Source organism: Ovis aries, chromosome 18 (assembly GCF_016772045.2).
Source record: "Ovis aries strain OAR_USU_Benz2616 breed Rambouillet chromosome 18, ARS-UI_Ramb_v3.0, whole genome shotgun sequence".
NCBI lineage: Eukaryota > Metazoa > Chordata > Mammalia > Artiodactyla > Bovidae > Ovis > Ovis aries.
Genome location: NC_056071.1, coordinates 25079883 through 25101257, shown reverse-complemented (window position 1 = coordinate 25101257; position 21375 = coordinate 25079883). Strand labels below are relative to the sequence as shown.

The 21375-nt window shown below is 43.2% G+C and overlaps 1 long non-coding RNA gene across 1 annotated transcript; it reads left to right on the top strand.

Moving 5' to 3' along the window:
* Positions 1-2405: 2405 nt before the first annotated feature.
* On the top strand, positions 2406-20564 carry LOC132658143 (uncharacterized). Its single transcript, XR_009597303.1, has 3 exons — positions 2406-2589; positions 19761-19837; positions 20073-20564. It is a non-coding gene; the product is annotated as an uncharacterized LOC132658143 (long non-coding RNA).
* The last annotated feature ends 811 nt before the right edge of the window (positions 20565-21375 follow it).

Below are 21375 nucleotides of genomic sequence, written 5' to 3'. Positions count from 1 at the left end.
AATTCTTCAGCACTCAGCTTTCTTTATAGTCCAACTCTCACATCCATACATGACTACTGGAAAAAACATGGCTTTGACTAGATGGACCTTTGTCGGCAAAGTAATGTCTCTGCTTTTTAACATGCTGTCTAGGTTGGTCATAGATTTTCTTCCAAGAAGCAAGCGTCTTTTAATTTCATGGCTGCAGTCACCATATGATCCAGCAATCCCACTCCTAGCCCTACATCCTGACAAAGCTATAATTTGAAAAGATACATGCAATATTCTAAAAGAATATGTGCATACCAGCTGCATATCTGACAGGTAACCTTTACTCTCACATCTGAGATATCAAATTTGTCTTCACATATTGCCTGCTATATGTAGACCCTTGGTTTATACTCTATGTAATCACATACTATCATAATTAAATCCTATTTGAATTTTAGCTTTATTTTTAGGATAGGCTTTCCCTCTAACAGCATGGGAGCATTCCCTCTTCTCCAGGTCCTTTTTCCCTGGTATGAAATTTCAACCCTCAAAAATGTTACCTATTGATATGAAAATCAATTTCGTTCTAGTTTACTTTGAACAGAGAAGCAAGAAATCAGGGGCCTATGTTTTCTGTTTTCTTCATGTAGAAAAATGAAACTGTTAGGAGAAAAAGTTCCTGCAGCTTGTGTGCTCCTTCAATCACTAATCGTTGGCAGGGACTTTCTTTTATTTTTAAGTGTGACCCTTCATTCATAGTATAACATAACAGAATTAGATGAAAGTAGTTTGAAATGATGGCTTGCTTCTACCTAGAAAATCTGAAACAAAGGAAACAATGGAAACTGCAAAGATGAGGGTACCAAGCTTTTAAGAATATTTTAGGTTTGCAAGTAATAACTAGTATGCTTGAAATTTTAGCAATATATTTTTATACTGATAAAGTATTTTCCAGAAGACTTCCAGTGGTCACCTCCTGCTGGAAGCCTGGGATGCTGGAATCAGGCCACTTCCTGTCTGTCTTTAAGACAGGACACTGGGCTACACTCAGGAGTTCCTGGATCTTCCCTGGATCCTGACCATCATGTGACCAGAGAAACTGCTAACATTGTTGTTTTGCTTGTTGAAATGTTTAATGACACAGATCCTTTCAGTTTCCTGATGTGGGTGAAGTGTGGAGCCCAGCGATGATTTCTTCAAAAAATGTACATCCTAGCTCCCACACAAGGGTGACCCCCCTGTCCAATGATGAGAGACTCTGCATGTGAGTGACCTGTGCCTGCTGGAAGACCAAGTTTGAACCTGACCAAGTTCTCTCTACATGGTAGATTTAGACTTCTCCAAGTCCTGTCTACACTGATGATGTTTAGATGAGACTGTGTGCTTTCTGCGATGAGATCATTTAGACCTGACCGTGTTCTGTGTGCACTAGGGCACGGAGAGCTGGGTAGAGATTTGGCCTGGCCTCTGTCCTGAAAAACTTCATGCCTGCATCTGAATGTCAGTGCTCAGATGTCTGGGGTCTGGAGCTGAGGTGGGCTTCTCTCGGTAACCGTGCTGTTCTCTGAGTGGGGTTCCATGGCCCTCCCAGGGGTCAGTGCTGTGGTAGGGCTCCTGGAGACTCCTCAGGTGGGCTAACTAGTAGTCATTCCAATTTTCCAGCACATTCAGGTTAAGTAGGGAGGTAGGTTCACCTGGTGAATTGGGGGATTGGGCAAAAAGTCAATGGGCAGCAGGTGAGTCTGCTGCTGTGCTCTCCTTCCAGTCGACTCTCTCCTCCCAAAAGAACAGAGCTGCCCCTTGTCTTTCAGCCCAGCTCTGCTATTTTCTCAACATCTCAGTGAGACAAGACAGAGCCTGCCAGAACCAAGGTAATGTGTTCACCTCTAGAATGAGCTTTCAAACCAGCAAAAAATCACAGAGAACCAAACGTGAAAACAGGAGGGGCCTGACTTCTCAGGGACAACTGAGGGGAGAGGAGACCAACCCTAGACTTCTTTCTAGGGTCCCCAGAGGTCCCAGGGACCAGGCTTGTTTACACATCGGAGGCCGGCTGACCACAGCCATGGTGTTCTGACCGAGGGAACATGTGACCCCAGTTGGGGATTCTGAGGACTGTGTGAGTCTCACCCCATCTGAATGGGTCAGGATCACGTGTATGGAGAAACCACAAACAAAGCTAAGAAAAAGCTAAAAAAATACATGAGAGTTTCACTTGTGTTTAGGAATGAATGCTTAACAGTATTCACTTTATACAGGCCTGCGCCTGTTTGCCTCTTTACCCCCGCAAGCTCCACCCTTCCTGGGGCTCCTGGAGACTCCTCAGGTAGCTGTCTACCTGGTAATTATTCCAATTTTCCAGCATGAGCATGGCGGGAGGGAGGCAGGTTCACCTGGTGAGTTGATTGCAGGGCACACGGATCAGGCAAAAAGCCAATGGGCAGCAGGTGAGGTTGCTGCTGTGATTTCCTTCCAGTCGACCGCCCCTACTCAGCAGAGACCAGACCTGCCCCTCATCTCCCAGCCCTGCATCTGGCGTGTGTTCTCAATACCTCAGTGGAACAAGAAAGGACTGAGCCTGCCAGAACCAAGGTGGTGTGTTCAACATTATCACGACAGGTATAAAAACTGTTAATATCACACAGAACCAAAGGGAAAAGAGGAGGACTTCTCTGGGACAGTGTGGGAAGAGGAGACTGACTCTACCTCTTTCTACCATCACAGGGGATTACAGGAGCCCACTCGTTTCCGCCTTAGGGGCCCAACCAGCAGAGACCTGGGGCGTGGGCCCAGGTGCAAGGTCTGGGGAATTATGTGGGTCTCACCCCATCCACCATGTGTCAGGATCCTGCGTACACAGAGACCACATGTCTGCTCTTTGCCTGCAGTGTGTCTTGTCCCCTCTGAGATTCCCAACATCTGAATTGTAGGTGTTGCCCTGATTTACCTGCGGTCCTTTTTCTTCACCTTGTCGCATTCATAAGAGATCAGGCACCTTTGAGTGGCTTGCTGCTCTGTGTTCTGCTGAGTGAAAACCTTTGGAGGCGTCATATTAATATCATAGCATATCCCATACCCAATTCATAGGGTCACCACTGTCTGGTTCCCCCTACACCAAGCTCAGGTAATGTAATTGTTATTTTGTGTTGGAGTGAGTTGCTTTCCAATGTTTTTGGTTGTATTGGATGTACATGAACTTGATTCAGTTATACATAGACATATATCCTTTTACTTTTTTTCCCCTCATATGTTATTAAAATTTTTTTCAGTATAATTTGTCGTACTATTCAGAAAACTTAATATATTATCAATTTGATATATATGTGTGTATACTTTCATCCCAAACTCTCTTCTAACTTTCTTTTGATAATTGGAATTTGGTTTTCTCAGGCTGTGAGTCTGTTCGGTACATTAGTTCACTGGTATGAATTTATATACCCCACCTGCACATATCACATATTTGTCTCTCTCTCTCTGACTTTCCTCACATAGAATTGTAATTTCTTGGTTCATCCATGCCGCTGCCAATATCATTATTTCATTTTGCTTTATGGCTGAGTAGCATTCCAGTTTGTAATGTACCACATGGTCTTCATACTTCTGTCAGTGGACACTGGTGGATTCTGTCTTGGCTATTGTAAATAGTGCTGCCCTGAATATCAAGGTGCACATGTCATTTTGAATGAAGTCTTTTTTCTGAACCCAAGTCCAGGAATGAGATTGCAGGATCATATGATACCTCCAGGTTTAGTGTTTCAAGGAACCTCCATGCCGTTTTTCACAGTAGCTTCGCCATTTACATTCCCACCAAGATGGTAGGAGGATTCCTTTTTCTGTATGTTCTCTACAGTATTTATTCTTTGTAAATCTTCTCAATGATGGCCATTGTGACTAGTGTAAGGTGGTACCTTATTGAAGTTTTGATTGGCATTGATTTAATAATTATTGATGAGTATTTTGGCGGCTGGGAGGAGCATCCCGAGGAGCGGTGGCTGAGCAGGCGCAGGAGGGCCTAGAGGAGCTATCCCACGTTGAAGGTCAGGAACGGCGGCGGTAAAGAGATACCCCTCATCCGAGGTAAGGAGCAGCGGCTGTGCTTTGCTGGAGCAGCTGTGAAGAGATACCCCACGCCCAAGGTAAGAGAAACCCAAGTAAGATGGTAGGTGTTGCAAGAGGGCATCAGAGGGCAGACACACTGAAACCATACTCACAGAAAACTAATCAATCTAATCACACTAGGACCACAGCTTTGTCTAACTCAGTGAAACTAAGCCATGCCTGTGGGGCAACCCAAGACGGGCGGGTCATGGTGGAGAGGTCTGACAGAGCGTGGTCCACTGGAGAAGGGAATGGCAAGCCACTTCAGTATTCTTGCCTTGAGAACCCCACAGTATGAAAAGGCAAAATGATAGGATACCAAAGAGGAACTCCCCAGGTCATTAGGTGCCCAACACCCTACTGTGGATCAGTGGAGAAATAACTCCAGAAAGAATGAAGGGATGGAGCCAAAGCAAAAACAACACCCAGTTGTGGATGTGACTGGTGATAGAAGCAAGATCCGATGCTGTAAAGAGCAATATCGCATAGGAACCTGGAATGTCAGGTCCATGAATCAAGGCAAATTGGAAGTGGTCAAACAAGAGATGGCAAGGGTGAACGTCAACATTCTAGGAATCAGCGAACTAAAATGGACTGGAATGGGTGAATTTAACTCAGATGACCATTATATCTACTACTGTGGGCAGGAATCCCTCAGAAGAAATGGAGTAGCCATCATCGTCAACAAAAGAGTCCAAAATGCAGTACTTGGATGCAATCTCAAAAATGACAGAATGATCTCTGTTCGTTTCTAAGGCAAACCATTTAATATCACAGTTATCCAAGTCTATACCCTAACCAGTAACGCTGAAGAAGCTGAAGTTGAAGAATGGTTTTATGAAGACCTACAAGACCTTTTGGAACTAACACCCAAAAAAGATATCCTTTTCATTATAGGGGACTGAAATGCAAAAGTAGGAAGTCAAGAAACACCTGGAGTAACAGGCAAATTTGGCCTTGGAATGCAGAATGAAGCAGGGCAAGGACTAATAGAGTTTTGCCAAGAAAATGCACTGGTCATAGCAAACACCCTCTTCCAACAACACAAGAGAAGACTCTACACATGGACATCACCAGATGGTCAACACCAAAATCAGACTGATTATATTCTTTGCAGCCAAAGATGGGGAAGCTCTATACAGTCAGCAAAAACAAGACCAGGAGCTGACTATGGCTCAGATCATGAACTCCTTATTACCAAATTCAGACTCAAATTGAAGAAAGTAGGGAAAACTACTAGACCATTCAGGTATGATCTAAATCAAATCCCTTATGATTATATAGTGGAAGTGAGAAATAGATTTAAGGGCCTAGATCTGATAGAGTGCCTGATGAACTATGGAATGAGGTTCGTGACATTGTACAGGAGACAGGGATCAAGACCATCGCCATGGAAAAGAAATGCAAAAAAGCAAAATGGCTTTCTGGGGAGGCCTTACAAATAGCTGTGAAAAGAAGAGAGGCAAAAAGCAAAGGAGAAAAGTAAAGATATAAGGATCTGAATGCAGAGTTCCAGAGAATAGCAAGAAGAGATAAGAAAGCCTTCTTCAGCGATCAATGCAAAGAAATAGAGGAAAAGAACAGAATGGGAACGACTAGAGATCTCTTCAAGAAAATTAGAGACACCAAGGGAACATTTCATGCAAAGATGGGCTCAATAAAGGACAGAAATGGTCTGGACCTAACAGAAGCAGAAGATATTAAGAAGAAGTGGCAAGAATACACAGAAGAACTATACAAAAAAGATCTTCATGACCCAGATAATCATGATGATATGATCACTAATCTAGAGCCAGACATCCTGGAATGTGAAGTCAAGTGGGCCTTGGAAAGCATCACTACGAACAAAGCTAGTGGAGGTGATGGAATTCCAGTTGAGCTGTTTCAAATCCTGAAAGATGATGCTGTGAAAGTGCTGCACTCAATATGCCAGCAAATTTGGAAAACTCAGCAGTGGCCACAGGACTGGAAAAGGTCAGTTTTAATTCCAATTCCAAAGAAAGGCAATGCAAAAGAATGCTCAAACTACCGCACAATTGCACTCAGCTCACACGCTAGTAAATTAATGCTCAAAATTCTCCAAGCCAGGCTTCAGCAATACGTGAACCATGAACTTCCTGATGTTCAAGCTGGTTTTAGAAAAGGCAGAGGAACCAGAGATCAAATTGGCAACATCTGCTGGATCATGGAAAAAGTAAGAGAGTTCCAGAAAAACATCTATTTCTGCTTTATTGACTATGCCAAAGCCTTTGACTGTGTGGATCACAATAAACTGTGGGAAATTCTTCAAGAGATGGGAATACCAGACCACCTAACCTGCCTCTTGAGAAATCTGTATGCAGGTCAGGAAGCAACAGTTAGAACTGGACATGGAACAACAGACTGGTTCCAAAAAGGAAAAGGAGTATGTCAAGGCTGTATATTGTCACCCTGCTTATTTAACTTATATGCAGTGTACATCATGAGAAATGCTGGCCTGGAAGAAACACAAGCTGGAATGAAGATTGCTGGGAGAAATATCAATAACCTCAGATATGCAGATGACACCACCCTTATGGCAGAAAGTGAAGAGGAACTAAAAAGCCTCTTGATGAAAGTTAAAGAGGAGAGTGAAAAAGTTGGCTTAAAATTCAACATTCAGAAAACGAAGATCATGGCATCCGGTCCCATCACTTCATGGGGAATAGATGGGGAAACAGTGAAAACAGTGTCAGACTTTATTTGTTTGGGCTCCAAAATTACTGCAGATGGTGACTGCAGCCATGAAATTAAAAGACGCTTCCTCCTTGGAAGAAAAGTTATGACCAACCTAGATAGTATATTCAAAAGCAGAGACATTACTTTGCCGACTAAGGTCTGTCTAGTGAAGGCTATGGTTTTTCCAGTGGTCATGTATGGAGGTGAGAGTTGGACTGTGAAGAAAGCTGAGTGCCAAAGAATTGATGCTTTTGAACTGTAATGTTGGAGAAGACTCTGGAGAGTCCCTTGGACGGCAAGGAGATCCAACCAGTCCATTCTGAAGGCGATCATCCCTGGGATTTCTTCGGAAGGAATGATGCTAAAGCTGAAACTCCAGTATTTTGGCCACCTCATGCAAAAAGTTGACTCATTGGAGAAGACTCTGATGCTGGGAGGGATTGGGGGCAGGAGGAGAAGGGGACGACAGAGGATGAGATGGCTGGATGGCATCACCAACTTGACGGACGTGAGTTTGAGTGAACTCCGGGAGTTGGCAATGGACAGGGAGGCCTGGCGTGCTGCAATTCACGGGGTCGCAAAGAGTCAGACATGACTGAGCTGAACTGATAAAGGTGAGTTAAAATCTTGTTGGCTTTTTTTTTTTTCTTTTCAATGTGCTGCAACTGGTTCACTTCCACGTAGATGTATACATGTTTTTTGGGGGGTTCTTTTTCTACATAGGTGCTTACATAGTGTGGTATAAGATTCCTTGTGTTACACAGTGGGTCCTGGAGTCTTACTTTAGGTATGGTTGTGTGCATGTGTTAGTCTGAAGCAGCTCATTTCTCCCTGCCCCACATCTTACTTTCTTGGTGACTGGAAGTTTCCCTTCTAAGTCTTGAGGCTGTGTCTCTTTTTGAAAGACGTTCATTTGTATGCATTTTTAGATCACACCAGAAGTGACGTCACGTGACACTGGCATCTCCCTGCCTCCCTCCCTTCTCTTGGAGTGACCACGTCCCCTTCCTTCCCTGCGGCTGGACTGTGCATCATGTCCTGCTTCCTGTGGTTGAGGCCGCTGCGTTGTGTGCGTGTACCCCACCCCCGTCTCCATCCAGGTTGCTCCTGTAATTAGCCCGCTTCCCTGTCTTGGCTGTTAGCTTTGACTACAAAGACCTTTGTCGGCAACATGATGTCTCTGCTTTTTAAAAAACTGTCTAGATTAGTCATAGCTTTCCTCACAAGGAGCAAGTGTAGTCCACCAGGCTCCTCTGTCCATGGAATTCTCCAGGCAAGAATACTGGAGTGGGTAGCCATTCCATTCTCCAGGAGATCTTCCCAACCCAGAGATCAAACCCAGGTCTATGTTTCTGTATTTCATGTATGAACATATAGGTGCATATTTCATATATGAAAGTAGAATTTTCTGTATTTTATATAAACATATGGTGCATATTTCATGTATGAAAATAGAATTTTCCATATTTCACATATGAAAATATGTGTGTATTTCAGTATGAAAATTGAGTTTTCTATATTTCATATAGAAAATATAGGTGCATATTTCACATGTGAAAATTGAATTTTCTATATTTCATATATAAAAATACCACTGCATATTTCACATATGAAAATAGAATTTTATACATTTTATGTATGAAAATATAGGTATTTACATCTGTAGAGTGAACACATTTGCTATTATTCTTTGACCAAAAAAATAAAAAATTTACTGTAATTTATAATGATACTAAGTCTTACAACTTGGGCTTGGTAAAATCTGAGTTTTGCCTGGATTTCTAGGGCAATAGTTCTCAAACTTCAGTGTGCTCCAGTGCTTCAGAATCACCTGGAGGGCTTGTGAACTCAAATTGTCAGACGGCAGTTCCAGAGCTTTTGCTTTAGTAGATTTGCAAATACCAGTCCAGCGACCAGAATGAAGATCATTGTGCCTTTTGAGTAATGCTTTTAAAGACTTAAAATAACTCTTCTAAATCAAGTATACTGTCTTACATCTTAATACATATGAAAGTCTTAATTTGAAACCAGAAGATTGCTAAGTTACTTTTATTTATATGGCATTGTGAACTGAAATCAATATGTAGGTATCAAAAATAACATTAAATAAAGTGTTTGTTAGAGAACACTGAAAAAAAGCAACTTTCAAAAAACCGTATTTATTCTGTAGTTAGATTAATTGGCTTGACTTGACTAGTTCTTTGTGAAGCAAATTTTAAAAGACTAAACTACTTTATATGATTATTTTAAATCTCACCAAAATTAACTTCTTGATGAATGGAATATTCTATTTTTAAAAATACCCATTTTATTTTGCCAACATTTTTGTTGTTGATTATTTTTTGTGTTTGTAGCTAGCCAGTAAGTATATTTTTAAACTGAAGTACAGCTGATTTACATCCCTATATTTGTTTTGGGTGTATAGCAGTGATTCAGTATTTTTATGGAATGTATTTAAAGGTATCAGAAAATGATGGCTCCATCTCCCTCTGCTGTATGCTGTGTCACGGTAGCTTATTCACCTCACAGACAGCAGTGCGCGTCTCTTATTCCCCTACCCCTGTCCTGCCCCTCCCACCTCCCTCTCTGCACTGGTAACCGTTAGTTCTCTATATCAGTGAGCCGGGTTCTGTTTCATAGATAAATTCATTTGCATATTAGATTCCACATATAAGTGAAATCATATGGTATTTAGCATTGTCTTTCTTTTTTTTTGTTTGTTTTTATTTTTTATTTTTTAATTTTAATTTTATTCTTTTTTTTTAAAATTTTAAAATCTTTAATTCTTACATGCGTTCCCAAACATGAACCCCCCTCCCACCTCCCTCCCTACAACATGTCTTTCTGACTTAGTAGAATAATCTCTAGGTCCATGTTGCTGAAAATGGCAATATAATAATATTTTCTATATTTCATTTATGAAGTTATGTGTGCATATTTTGTCTCTGAAAAGGGAATTTTCTATATTTCATATGAAAATAGAGGTCCATATATCATATATGAAAGTGAAAAGTGAAAGTGAAGTCACTCAGTTGTGTCTGACTCTTTGCAATATGTCCATGGGCTTCTCCAAGCAAGAGTACTGGAGTGGGTTGCCATTTCCTTCTCCAGAGTATCTTCCTGACACAGGGATCGAACCCAGGTCTCCCGCACTGCAGGCAGACTCTTTACTGTCTGAGTCACCAAGGGCTCAAAGTCACTCAGTCATGTTTGGAATTCTCCGGGCCAGAATACTAGAGTGGGTAGCCTTTCCCTTCTCCAGGGGCTATTTCATATATGAAAACAGAGGCACATATTGCAAAGTGGTAAAATTTTCTATATTTTGCATATGAAAGAGCTGCATAATTCGTCTATGAAAATGGTAAAATTTCCTGAATTTCGTATATGAATATGGACGTGCATATTTCATATATGAAGTGGTAGGATTTCCTTTATTTCATATATGAAAATAGAGCAACTGAAAAAAGTCCTGTCTACACTGATGATGTTTAATGAGACTGTGCGCTTTCTGCAGTGAGGACATTTACGCCTGACTGTTCCACGTGTGCTGGGACGTGGAGACCCGGGTGCAGGCCTGGCCTGGCCTCTGTCTGGAAACTCCGTGCCTGCGTCTGAGCGTCAGTGCTCAGATGTCTGGGCTCTGGGGCTGGGTGGGCTTCTCTGGGAACCGTGTTCTCCTCTGAGTGGGCTTCCCTGGCCCTCCCGGGGGTCAGTGCTGCGGTCGGGCTCCTAGTCTCTCCCCTGCCGGGTTCACCTCCCTGGGCTCCTGGAGACCCCTCAGGTGGGCCACCTGGTGATCATGCCAATGTTCCAGCACATTCAGGTTCACCTGAACGTGAAGTAGGGAGGCAGGTTCACCTGGCGAATTGGTTCCAGGGCACAGGGGTAGGGCATAAAGTCAGTGGGCAGCAGGTGAGATTGCTGCTGTGCTCTCCTTCCAGTCGACTCTCTCCCCCAAAGAGAGCAGAGCTGCCCCTTGTCTTTCAGCCCAGCTCTCCCGTGTTTTCCCAACACCTCAGCGGGACAAGAAAGACAGAGCCTGCCAGAACCAAGGTAGCGTGTTCACCTCTGGCATGAGCTTTCAAACCAGCAGAAAATCACACAGAACCAAAGGGGAAAGAGGAGGACTTCTCTAAGACAAGTGTGGGGAGAGGAGACAGACCCTACACTTCTTTCTACCATCCCGGGAGTTTACAGGAACCCACTTGTTTCCAGCTTAGGGCCCCAACCAGCAGACCTGGTGTCCTAACCAAGGGTCATGCAACCCCAGGTGCAGGGTCTAGGAAGGTGGTGTCAATTTGAAGAGTGTGGAAGTGTGTCCCCAGGTGCAGGCTCTGGGGATTGTGTGGCTCTCACCCCATCCTAGTGGGTCAGGATCCTATGTACACAGAGACCACATGTCTACTGTTTACCTGCAGTGTGTCCTGTCCCCTAGGAGATTCCCAGCATCTGAATTGAGGGTGTTGCCCTGATTAGCCTGTGGTCCTTTTTCTTCTTGTCACCTTGTCACATTCACATGAGGTCAGGCACCTTTGAGTGGGTTGCTGCTCTGTTCTGCTGAGTGAAAACCTTTGCTGGTGTCATATTAATATCATAGCACATCACATGCTAATTCATAGGGTCACAATGGTCTGGTTTCCCATAGACCAAGCTAAGGTAATTTAGTTTGTAATTGAATTGTTGTTTTATACTGGAGTAGAGTTGATTTCCAATGTTTAGTTTTAGGTGTACATGAACTTGATTCAGTTATATGTAGATGTATATATATTCTGTTTGTTTTCTCATATAGGTTATTACAGTATGTTCAGGAGAGTTCCATGGTCTATTCAGTAGGGACTTTTTCATTATCAACTTGACATATATTCATGTATATATTTTCATCCCAAACTCTTAATTTATCCCTCCCTTCTAACTTTCTTTTGATAATCAGAATTTGGTTTTCTCAGGCTGTTTCTGCTTTGTAGTTCATTGGTATGAATTTATATATTCTAACTGTACGTGATATCTTAAGATGTTTGCCTTTTTGTCTTTGACTTGCCTCACATAGAATTATAATTTCTTGGTTCATTCATTGCTGCTGCCAATATGATTATTTCATTCTGTTTTGTGACTGAGTAGTATTTGAGTGTACAAATGTATGATGTCTTCATATGTGTCAGTGGTCATTTTGGTGGGTTTTGTTTGGGCTATTGTAAATAGTGCTGCCCTGAATATCAAGGTGCACGTGTCATTTTGAAGGATGATTTTCTTTGGATGGAAGCCCAGGAATGGGATTGCAGGGTCATATGATACCTCTATGTTTAATGTTTCAAGGAACCTCTATGCTGTTTTCCATCATGGCTTCAGCAGTTACATTCCCACCAAGACTGTAGGAAGATTCCATTTTTTGTACATTCTCTACAGCATTTATTCTAGAGTAAGGTGATAGCTTATTGATGTTTTGATTGTCATTGATTTAATAATTATTGATGTGGAGTATCTTCCCATATGCTTATATTATTTTACACCTTGTGAGTACGATTTACCTCTTGAAAATGGCTTCTTCAAACTTGGCCCTCTTAGGAATTCTTTTGCAATGATTTTCCCAGGACATTTCTTGAGGGCAGGTGTCATTTAAAGCCCTCTTGGACTTGTGACTATTAAGAGCCCCTCAGCACCTGTGTTACGGCTTCCCTGCTGGCTCAGTGGTAAAGAATCCACCTGCAGTGCGGGAGACATGGGTTCAATCCCTGGGTCAGAAAGCTCCCCGATGGAGGAAATGGCAACCCACTGCAGTATTCTTGCCTGGGAAACCCCATGGACAGAGGAGCCTGCTGGGCTACAGTCCATGGGGTCACACAGAGCCAGACATGACTGAGTGATTAAACAACAGCAGCTCGCGTTCTAATGTGTGTCTATCGATCTGAACCAGGTAATTACTCCCTGCCCCTCCACATTTCTTTCTTAGTAACCGTAAGTCTCTTAGATTCTAAGTCTGTGAACCTGTCTCTCTTTTGTAAAGAAGTTCATTTGCATCCATTTTTAGATTACAGCTAGGAGTGCTATAGGGTACTTGTCTGTCCCTGTCTCCCTTACTTCACTTGAAATGATCGCCTTGACCTTCTTTTCTGTGGCTGGACTTAGAATTATTTCCTACTTCTTTATGGTAAGGAAATATTGCATTGTGTATATGTACCCCATTGTGTATCCATTCATCTGTAATTTCATCAATTAGCTTGCTTCCCAGACTTGGCTGTTGTACCTTGTGGGGCCAAGATTGCAGGGGTTCCTGTAACTTTAAAATTTTTTATTTTCTTCAGATTTATGCCCAGACATGGGATTGCTGGGTCCTGAAGTACTTCTATGTTATTTTTTAAATGAACCTCCATGTGTTCTCCCTACTGGATGAACCTATGTACATTGCAATCAATGGTGCAGGAGGGTTCCCTTGTCTTCATACCCTCTCTAGCATTTATTCTTTTAACAATAATTTTATTTATTCATTTATCTTTGGTTTCACTGAGTCTTGGCTGCTGGGCATGGGCTTTCTCTATCTGCAGCAAGCGGGGGCTACTCTCTGGTTTCACCGTGCAGCTTCTCATTGCGGTGGCTTCTGGTTGCAGAATGTGGGCTCTAGAGTGCCAGGCTTCAGGAGCTGCATTGTGAGGGCTCAACAGTTGTGGTTCCACGGCTCCAGAGCACAGGCTCAGCAGTTTTGGTCCATGGGCTTAGTTGTCCCACATATGTGGAATCTTCTCAGACCAGGGATCAAACCCATGTCTCCTGCATTTGCAGGCTGATTCTTAATCACTATACCACCAGGGAAGTCCTATATTTATTCTTTAAGATGTTTTGATACAGCCATTCTGACCAATGTGAGTGCTTAGTTCATTGGACTTTTGATTTGTGTCTCTCTAATAAAATCTCAGTTGGTAAAGAATCCACCTGCAACGCAGGAGACTCTGTTTGATTCCTGGGTTGGGAAGATCTGCTGGAGAAGGGATAGGCTACCCACTCCAGTGTTCTTGGGCTTCCCTTGTGGCTCAGCTAGTAAAGAATCCGCCTGCAATGCGGGAGACCTGGATTCGATCCCTGGGTTTGGAAGATCCTCTGGAGAAGGGAAAAGCTACCCATTCCAGTATTCTGGCCTGGAGAATTCCATGGACTGTGTAGTCCAAGGGGTCACAAAGAGTCAGACACGACTGAGCGACTTTCACTTTAGGGCTTCCCTTGTAGCTCAGTTGGTAAAAAATGTGCCTGTGGTGCAGGAGACCAGGGTTTGATCCCTGGGTCAGAAAAGATCCCCTGGAGAAGGAAATGGCAACCCACTCCAGTATTCTTGCCTGGAGAATCCCATGGACACAGGAGACATGATTTAGCGACTAAAGAGAGAGAGAGAGAGAGAGAGAGAATAGTGATGCTGAGTATCTTTTCATGTGCATAACTGCAATCTGTAGGCCTTCCTTACAGAAATATCCATTTCAATCTTTGGCCCATTTTGTTCTTGTGTTGTATTTATTTTTGATATTGAGTTGCATGAGCTGTTTGTATGTTTTGGAGATTAATTCCTTGTCGGTGTCTTTGTTTGCAAATGTTTCTTCATGTTCTGAGGGTTGTGCTTGTGTCTCATTTAGGATATCCTTTGGTAGGCAAATGGTTTTCAAGTTAATGAGGTCCCATTTTCTGATCTGTGGTTTATTTTTCATTATTCTGAGAGGAAGAGCCACAGCAGACTTGCTGCATTTTATCTCAAATCATGTCCTATTTATATTTTTCTCAAGAATTTCATAGTATTCTAATTTCATTCTCATTTTCATGTCTGAAGGAACCCTCACTGTGGCCTCCATTGTGGCTGTTACAATTTATATCCCAAACATCAGCAGAGGAGGGTTCCCTTGTCTGCACACCCTCCCTAGCACTTCCTGCTTGTAGCGTGTCTGGCAATGGCCATTCTGACCAGTGTGATGTGACGCCTTGCTGTGGTTTAGATTTGCACTTCTCTAAAGTTTAGTGATGTTGACATCATTTCATGTGATTTTTTTTAAAGGATATGAGTTAAACTTACATCTTGACATTGGCTTAATGCCTACCTAGTTTTGAATTATTTTTTTCATGACCACCCATAAGACATTTCTTGAGGGCATGTGTTTAATTTTTTATAGCCCCTAGATCCTTGTGAATATTAAATGTCCAGCAGCACTGCTCTTCATGGTGTTATTACAGGAAATGGCCACGAGGAGGCAGCACTATTTCATGTCCAACTCTGGTTCTTTATGCACTCTGAGCCTTTGGGAAAGTTGGCTTCCAGGGCTGTGAATAAGAGTGGAATGTGCCTGAGCAAACACCCAAGAACTTGTCTCACTACTTCTTCCCCTTAAGGCTTCACCCCTCCCTTTCAGACTCATCCCAACCTGGGGCACTGCTCCCTGCTGAGGTGCCTAGAAGGCTGCACTCTCAGGAAGGAGGCTTCAGCTGGGGGCCCCAGCACCAGGGGACCTTAGGTGACTTTACCAAGGTCCTTGTGGCAAGAGGGTCGAGCCACCATCCTTTGGGTGCACTAGGGTCTGTGGTCCCAGCCAGGGCAAAACCTGTAACTACAACTTGTAGATGTAGTTACTTAAGAGCAGGCTCAATTAAGGGCACCCAGTCGGACTGTCTCAACCCTTCTCCTGCCCAGTCATGGGACTCAAGCCTAGTCAGGTTCCAGATACAGCAAGCGGCCCAAGTCAGGGAGATCAGAGGGAATAAGATAGACCTTACTTCTTTAATCTCATGCCTACACAGTGTTGACCTGTGTTTGATTTGCAGTTTTGTGCTTGTCAGTGTAAGGGCTCCTGATTCTGTTATGACATAAACATACAGCACATCTGTTCTTTTTCACTTCTTTGCCATGGAGGTTATTGAACAAAGTTGCTGGGGTCCCCAATTCAAGGCCCTTTGAAGGGAGTGCAGCCTTCTAGGCCCCTCATCAGGGGCTGTGGCCAGGGTTGGGATGAGTCTGCAGGGGAGGGAAGAAGCTTAGAAGGGGTGAGACACAAGCCTTTGAGTGTTTGCTCAGGCACATTCCGCTGTAAATCACAGGCCAGGAGATGGGTTCTCCTTAAGTCTCTGGTTGCCTGAGGACCAGAGTTGGGTATGAAGAAGTGCTTCTGCCTTGTGGACATTTCCTGTAACTACAGCTTGTACTCCTGTGCTTACTGGTACCTCCATTCACAAGGCCTATGGGGCTGCTAATGACAGCTGCCCACAGGAAAGGTCCTGGGCGGGTATTGCAGAAATAAATTCCAAACACAACCAACTCAAGAAGCCAAGTGCGACAGGTAACTTTCCTCAAATCCTTGAAGGAAAAAACGAAAAAATGGCCACAGGACAAGCCCTTCAGCATCTAATTATTACAGGAAGAATGACAATACTAGGCTTAGCTTGTCCTAAAGGCTTTTCTTCCTTCGGCATGTGAAGACTGTCTGTCCTAAGGGCTGCTGGCAATGTCCATTCTCACCAACCGTCTAGTGGGGTTCAACCATCTCCTGGCTCTCTCCTGCATTTACTGTTTGTAGACATGTGACGATGCCCATCCTGACTGATGGGATTTGATTTCTTGCTGTTTTGATTGTCATTCCCCTCACTGATCATTATGTTCTGTAGTTGTTTGGGGTTTTTTTCCATAAAGAATCTAGATCTGTACCTGTCATAGTGGCTATTTGAATGTCGATCCTGTTTGGAATAAATTTCTGCAACACCTGCCCAAGGTCTTTCCTGAGGGCAACTTGTCATTAACAGCCCCGCAAGAATTGTGAATTGGAGGTGCAAGTGTGCGCTGCTGGTCAAGTTGTAATTACAGGAAATGTCCACAGGCAATAGCAGTTCTGCCTGCCCAGCTCTTGCTCCCCTTGCAAGGAGGTCCTTAGGGGAAATCAGCCTCCTGGGCTGTGAATTACAGTGGAAAGTGCCTGAGGAAGCACTTGGCCTCAGTACTTCTCCCCCTAAAGCTTCACCCCTCCCCTCTAGACTCCTCCCAGCCTGGGCCACAGCATCCTGCCGAGGGGCCAAGGAGGCTCCGCTGTCAGGAAGGCAGCTTGAATTGGACACCAGAGCACCAGGAGACCTAGAGTTAGGTGACTTTCCAAGGTCCTGGAGGTCAGAGGGTGGGGCCACCATCCTTTAGGTGCCCCGGGACTCTGTTCCCAGCCAAGCAAACCAGACAGTACAGGTTTGGGGGCTCTATTACCAGCACCCTGCCTGCTGTCTGTACCCCATCCAGTCCAGCGTGGGCACCACGCCTGCTCAGGGCCCAGGGATGGGATAGAGCCCAAGCCAGGGAGGCTGGAGGGAGCAAATGCAAATTCCTTTCCCTTCTTTTCAGTTCAGTCACTCAGTCGTGTCCAACTCTTTGCGACCCCAGGGACTGCAGCATGCCAGGCTTCCCTGTTCTTCACCAACTCCTGGAGTTTACTCAAACTCATGTCCATTGAGTCGGTGATGCCATCCAACCATCTCATCCTCTGTTGTCCCCTTCTCCTCCTGCCTTCAATCTTTCCCCGCATCAGAGTCTTTTCCAGTGAGTCAGTTCTTCCCATCGGGTGGCCAAAGTATTAGAGTTTCAGCTTCAGCATCAGTCCTTCCAATGAATATTCAGGACTGATTTCCTTTTGGATGGACTGGTTGGATCTCCTTGCAGTCCAAGGGACTCTCAAGAGTCTTCTCCAACACCACAGTTCAAAGCATCAATTTTTCAGCACTCAGCTTTTTTTTATAGTCCAACTTTCACATCTATACATGACTACTGGAAAAACCATAGCTTTGTTGGCAAAGTAATGTCTCTGCTTTTTAATATGCTGTCTAGGTTGGTCATAACTTTTCTTCCAAGGAGCAAGCATCTTTTAATTTCATGGCTGCAGTCACCATCTGCAGTGATTTTGGAGCACCCCCCCCCCAAAATAAAGTCACTGTTTCCATTGCTTCCCCATCTATTTCCCATGAAGTGATGGGACCAGATGCCATGATCTTAGTTTTCTGAATGTTGAGTTTTAAGCCAACTCTTTCACTCTCCTCTTTCACGTTCATCAAGAGGCTCTTTAGTTCTTCTTCACTTTCTGCCATAAGGGTGGTGTCATCTGCAAATCTGAGGTTATTGATATTTCTCCCGGCAGTCTTGATGCCAGCTTGTGCTTCTTCCAGCCCAGCATTTCTCATGATGTACTCTGCATATAAGTTTAAAAAGCAGGGTGACAATACACAGCCTTGACGTACTCCTGTCCCGATTTGGAACCAGTCTGTTGTTCCATGTCCAGTTCTAGCTGTTGCTTCCTGACCTGCATACAGATTTCTCAGGAGGCAGGTCAGGTGATCTGGTATTCCCATCTCTTTAAGAATTTTCCACAGTTTGTCGTGATCCACAGTCAAAGGCTTTGGCATAGTCAATGAAGCAGAAGTAGATATTTTTCTGGAACTCTTGCTTTTTCAATGCTCTTTTACTTTTCTTTAATCTACAGTTTTGTGCTTCTTGTCAGTAACAGCTGCCTGATTCAATGATGACACATACATACAGCCTATCACTTTTTGGGGGGGATTATTTTGCCATAAATTATTTCAGAAGGTTGAGCAAAGTTCGCTCTGCTGAAAATTGTGTCCTTCTGGATTATCTATTAGATATACAGATTATTTTGTGATTGTGGAAGAAAGGAAGGGAGGAGATAATCTTTGTGAATTATCTATAACAGTTATAACACTGACAGAGATAGATTTATTTATATATGTTAGAGATACAGATTTCTGTCTATATTTGAAAGGAATAGAGTAAGGAGAGGATAATCCCTGTGATATTAGTGTTGTTCAGTTGCCCAGTCATGGCCAACTCTATGTGTGTGTGTGTGTGTGTGTGTGTGTGTGTGAAGATGACAATTCTTGTTGTTGTTGTTTTTGTAAATTTATTTAACTGGAGGATAATTACTTTACAATATTGTAGTGGTTTTGCCATACATTCACATGAATCAGCCATGAGTGTACATGTGTCCCCCATCCTGAACCCCCCCTCCTACCTCCCTCATCCCATCCCCCAGAATCGTCCCAGTGCACCAGCCCTGAGAGCCCTGTCTCATGCATTGAACCTGGAATGACGATCTATTTCACATATGATAATATACATGTTTCAATGCTATTCTCTCAAATGATCCCACCCTCGCCTTCTCCCACAGAGTCCAAAGTCTGTTCTTTACATCTGTGTCTCTTTTGCTGTTTTGCATATAGGGTCATCATTACCATCTTTCTAAGTTCCATATATATGCATTAATATACTGTATTGGTGTTTTTCTTTCTGACTTACTTCACTCTGTATAGTAGGCTCCAGTTTCATCCACCTCATTAGAACTGATTCAAATGCATTCTTTTTAATAGCTGAGTAGTATTCCATTGTGTATATGTACCACAGCTTTCTTATCCATTCGTCTGCCAATGGACATCTAGGTTGCTTCCGTGTCCTGGCTATTGTAAACAGTGTTGTGATGAACACTGGGGTACATGCGTCTCTTTCAACTCTGGTTTCCTTGCTGTGCAGTGGGATTGCTGGGCCACATGGCAGTTCTATTTCCAGTTTTTTAAGGAATCTCCACACTGTTCTCCATGGTGGCTGTACTAGTTTGCATTCCCAGCAACAGTGTAAGAGCGTTCTCTTTTCTCCACACCCTCTCCAGCATTTATTGTTGTAGACTTTTTGATAGCAGCCATTCTGACCAGTGTGAGATGGTACCTCATTGTGGTTTTGATTTGCATTTCTCTGATAATGAGTGATGTTGAGCATCTTTTCATGTGTTTGTTAGCCATCTGTGTGTCTTCTTTGAAGAGATGTCTGTTTAGTTCTTTCATGGCAGACTCTTTGCAACCCCATGGACCTCAGCACGCCAGGCATCCTTGGCCCTGACCATCTCCCAAAATTTGCCCAAGTTCATGACCATTGCACTGGTGATTCCATCCAACCATCTCGTCCTCTGAAACCCTCTTCTGCTCTCAATCTTTCCCAGCATCAGGGACTTTTCCAGTGAGTCGGCTGTTTGTATAAGATGACCAAAATTCTGGAGCTTCAGCATCACTCCTTCCAGTAAGTGTTCAGGGTTGATTTCCCTTAAGATTGACTGGTGTGATCTCCCTGCTGTCCATGGGATTTTCAGGAGTATTCTCCAGGACCACAGTTTGAAGGCATCATTTCTTTGGCATTCTGCCTTCTTCACGGTCCAGCTCTCACAACCATATGTGACCAATGGGAAGACAATAGCCTTGACTATTTGGACCTTTGTCAGCATAGTAACATCTCTGCTTTTCAACACACTTTCTAGGTCTGTCATAGCTTCCCTGCCAAGAAACGATCATCTTCTCACTTCATGACTGCAGTCACCATCCACAGTGATTTTGGAGCCAAGAAGAGGAAATCTGTCACCACTTCCACCTTGTCCCCTTCTATTTGCCATTAAGTAATGGGGCCAGAGGGATTGGGGGCAGGAGGAGAAGGGGACGACAGAGGATGAGATGGCTGGATGGCATCACGGACTCGATGGACGTGAGTCTGAGTGAACTCCGGGAGTTGGTGATGGACAGGGAGGCCTGGCATGCTGCGATTCATGGAGTCACAAAGAGTCAGGCATGACTGAGTGACTGAACTGAACTGAAACCTAGGATTTGACATTACAACACCTGGGCCTATATCCTGAGAAAACCATGTAGTTATGTTAAACAACTGTACTTCAACTAGAAAAGATACACTTGATGTATAGCTATAAACACAATAGAAAATCAAGAAGTAAAAACTAGCAAAATGAAAATGGGATATTTCTTACAATAGATCTGACTGAGAAACTTCCTTTGCATGAGATTATTTTAAAAAAACAAACTAGATTTACCTCTTTAAAATATATTTCAAAAATAACTAATTAGTTAAATGAGGCCAATTAATCTACCAAGAAGATAAATATGGCCTAGGAAGCAGGTAAAGACACATTTTAGCAGACACATTTTATCACATTGTGATGATCAGTACCACTAAAAAATACAGAACATTTTTACTGATTTTCTTTGAAAAGTGAAAGTGAAGTTGCTCAGTCGTGTCCGACTCTTTGCGACCCCAGGCTCCTCAGTCCATGGAATTTTCCAGGCAAGAGTACTGGAGTGGGTTACCATTTCCTTCTCCAGGGGATCTTCCCAACCCAAGGATCAAACCCGGGTCTCCTGCATTGCAGGCAGACGCTTTACCATATAAGCCACCAGGGAAGTGGGATTTTCTTTAAAGAATGAGTCCAAAGGAGTTCACTCTGAAGATTTATTTTCCATATTTTATATGTACAAATATTTTCTTACATGAAATATGGAAAATTTCATACTTAATACAGGAAAATCTACAGCCACATTTTCCTGTACAAAATTTGGAAAATATCATACTTCATGCAGGAAAATGTGTCCATAATTTCCTCCAAGAAATATGGCAAATTTCATGTTTCATGCATGAAAATCTGTGCCCATAATTTCCTGTATTAAACATGGAAAATTCTGATTGAAGTTATAAATATTTTCAGGAAAATTAATCTACATATTCTCATACTAAGGCAAGGTTGTCAGAAACACACAGAAAACGGCCATAAGAAATCA